The sequence below is a fragment of the Rhincodon typus genome, chromosome 27 (assembly GCF_021869965.1).
Source record: "Rhincodon typus isolate 14 chromosome 27, sRhiTyp1.1, whole genome shotgun sequence".
NCBI classification, from domain to species: Eukaryota; Metazoa; Chordata; class Chondrichthyes; order Orectolobiformes; family Rhincodontidae; genus Rhincodon; species Rhincodon typus.
Window position 1 is genome coordinate 3,460,392 of NC_063358.1, and position 3,955 is coordinate 3,464,346.

Consider the following 3,955-nt stretch of genomic DNA (forward strand, 5'->3'; position numbering starts at 1 on the left):
ATGGGCAAAAGGCAGGTACATGGAAACTGAAAGAACTGCAGATGCTGTAAATCAGAGACAAAATTAGAAATGGCTGGAGAAACTCAGCAGGTCTGGCAGCATTTGTGGAGAGAAATCAGAGTTAATGTTTCAGGCTGAGTGACCTTTCTTCAACAACTGCGTGGAGTTAGGTCACAGGTCAGCCATGATCTCCTTGAATGGTAGAACAGACTCAAGGGATTGAATGGCCTGCTGCAGTTCCATTGTAGTATTTTACCGCAGATGCTAATATCTGAGGAGGTAGTGTTGTTTGTAGCAGGCTCTGATGAGCTGAACTGTTCAGTTATTCAATCTCTCCAGCCCTCCACAGACCTTGTGTCCTTGTCCCACCCACTTCTTGCTCAAAATCTCTAACTTCTGTCAGGTGCACTGAAAGGTCATTGGCCTGAAATGTTAACGGTTCTCTCTAGATTTGCTGCCCAGTCTGGCTTATCTCTAGCATTTCCTTTCCTTTTTTGGAATCCGATAGTGCAGAGTTCATGTAGGATTCGAGCACAGCAGGAAAACGGTTACATTTTTGTTGACACTGTAGTTAGTAAGTTCTGAGTTTACCAGATACCATTCCCTCCTGGTGGAAGAAGCAACTTCACAGATAGCTGTATGTGCTGTAGAGTAATTGTTGACCCTAATGCAAGAGCAAGTACAGTCACACACAAGGTGAGGATGTTGCCTCACTGCAGTACACTATATTTTCTTTGCCAAAAAAATTAATCTTTTGAAGGGTCTGTCCTATTTGCAGGATGGTTTAAATTGTATTATCACTGTTGCCACACTGTTGTACTACCTTAGACTGAATATTTGTTTAAAAATATGATGTTTTGAATGCTGTTCTTTAAGGTTTGTTTGTAATGAATATAGTCATTTTGCCCCATTGACATAACAGAACCACAAAGCAATGAACTTACTAGTGACTCGTCCGTCACCTAATTTATGGGTGGATTTGCTGAGCATTACCAATGCAATCTCACTGTCTAAATTATTGAAAAATAGGTGACTGATCCTGAAGGTTAAGCCATCCTGGTAATTTGTTAAGGTATTGAGGTCTGACTTTAAGTTGAGTTAACTCTGACTTTCTAGGGCCAAGGGGCATGGGACATCACTCCGTGCCCCAGACGTGGAGGAGGTTTTAACCCAAATGTGCGCCTGAGCCCAGCAGTAACTGCTGCCTTGTTGGCAGAAGGAAGCAGGATTCCAAACAGATGTAGCTTGCTGCCACATACCCCAGGGAATAATCCTTAATAGTCCTGCTCCTCCCAGTTTGCAAAGAAACTTTTATTTTGTTTAGAAAAGGATGCTTACTTTTACAAGCTCTGCTCCAGCTTACAATGAGCTTTTACTGCTGGGTCCAGCATTGAGTGGAACTGCTGCAATCAGCTGTTAAAATCATGAGAGGGTCCAAATGCATCACTGGGCCTGACCATGAAGAATAGGTGGTAAGCATGAAGATGTCATGAGCATAGTAGGAAGTCCACTTTTTTTTAACCACTGCACTCTCCTTTTTTTTTCCTGGAAAGGGCAGAAATCATTAGTTTATGTGAAAATGGTGTCAAAATTTTTCATTGCAAGAGAAGCATTCATCAGGATGTGGAACTCGAGCAATAATTGTGACGTGTGTTTTTGCGCTGTAAATTATCTGGAGTTTTGAGTTCAGAAGCTTTTCTTGGGGCAGCAGAGAAGTATTTGTTTAATGTTATCGTGAGTCTCTTTAAGACCCCCAAAGAATGGTGATTGAATATTTCTTAGTTCTTTATGCAGTTTCGTCATTAACACGAAGATCAATGGGAAAAGTATTTAGAACATTTTGAGGTAATTGAAATCTCCTAACATAGTGGTCTTTCTTTGTGATGACCTTTTTAGACTTTGAGGTTATGCTGGGATTTCTAGTGTTTTACTTGCTATTGCCATTGTGTGGCTGTATAACTGGATGGTGTTCTCAAGTCAGACAACCGTCTTGTGACTCTGAAGTTTGTGCAGGTGCGGTAGAAGGACCAGACCTTGATAAGACCACATCTGGAATATCGTATGCAGGTTGGTCTTCTTCTCCGAGGAAAAACATTCTGGAGGGGGTGCGACAAAAGTTTACCAGACTGATTCCTGGGATGGCAGGACTGTTGTACGAAGAGACAGTGGACCAAATAGGACTGTATTCACTGGAGTTGAGAAGAATGTGGATGAATCGCATAGAAACATGAAAAGTTCTAACAGGACTAAACTAGGTAAACATAGGAAGGATGTTCCCAATGACAGGGGAGTCCACACTAGGGGGATGCTATCCTGAATGGGGTACCCTGTATCTATAGACTGAGACGAGGAGAAATTTCTTCATACAGAGAGTGGTATGCAAGTGGAATTTGCTACCATACAGAGCAGTTGAGGCCAAAAGATTGATTATTTTCAAGAAGGAGGCACATATTGTTCTTAGTGCTAAAGGGATCAAAGGGTACGAGGGGAATGTGAAAGTATAGTACTGAGTTAAATGATCAGCCATGATCACACTGAATAAGCGTAGTAGGCTTAAAGGACTGAATGGCCTACTCCTGTTTCTATTTCTATGTTTCATCCACAGATAATAACCATCGTAGATTAAACAACATACATAGATGCACCAGCCTTCAAATAACATAGCAGCTCAGTCTCCATTGTGGAAGAGTGAAGAACAAGCTTCAGAGAAGTTAGGACAGTGTAAATGATGGTGAAGAAGAATTTCAGATGACTTCAGACAGCTGAGAAGTGCCGTGGATGTAAAACGTGTATCGGGACGGCATCTGAAGTCTCTTGTCCTGATGTCAAAGCAGGATGTGGAGCTGACCAGAATTATGTTTTTTTTTCTATTCCTTCTAATGTCAATGGCTGGGCCACCATTTATTGCCTATTCTTCGTTGCCTTGGTGAAGGTGGCGGTGAGCTGTCTTTTTGAACCACTGAAGTGGTGTAGGTAGACCTACAATGTTGTTAAGGATGGAGTTCCAGGATTTTGTCCAAAGACCCTGAAGGAACGATGATATATTTCAAAGTTAGGATAGTGAGTGGCTTGGAGCAGAACTTGCATGTAGAGTTGTGGACATTTACAGCTCAAAGGAGGCCTTTTGGTCCATCATGTTTGTGCTGGTCAACAGACTAATCCCATTTTCCAGTTCTTTGCCAGTAGACCTTTGAGAGTATGGCAACTCAAGCTAATATGTAAAAATTACTTAAATGCTTCAGCAGTTTCTGACTTGGCTATCCTTTCAGGCAGTGAGTTCTAGACATCAAACCACTTCCTTCGTAGCCTTCCTCCACTTTCCTTAAATCTATATCTCCTGGTTATTGAACCTTCTGTTAACGGAAACTAAGTGGTTAGGAATGCATTATCTATGGCCGTCAATCTTATACACCTCCAGCAGGACTCCCCCGAAACTTTGTTGCTGTAAGGGAAATAACCCCAGCCTGTGCAACCTCACTCTGACACTCCAGACCAGGCAGCCTCCTGGTCAATCTCCTCTGCACCCTGGTTACTGCAGTCACATCCTTCCTATTGTATCACGTAAATGACACACAGCACTACCACTAAGGCCTAACCAGTGTTTTATACTTCGTACCTCTCCTCTAATTTTGAATCCAGCATGCCACTTTGCATCAGATCCCATTGGTTCTCACTTTATTGACCAGTCTGTCATGAGGGACCACCTGAAAAGATTTGCTCATTTTACGTAGTAACAAGTGAATTATACTCATCAATACTCCTGGTTACCTCGTCAAAATAATTCAATTAAATTTGTCAGACATTAGCTTCCCTTAACAAATCAATGCAGTTTAACTCTGGGAAGAGAAAAACTAGGGATACAGTAGGGCCCATTAGAGGTTAAAGTGACAATCTGTGTGTGAAACAGGAAGACACAGATGAGCTTTAAAATGTGTACTTTGCATCTGTATTAACT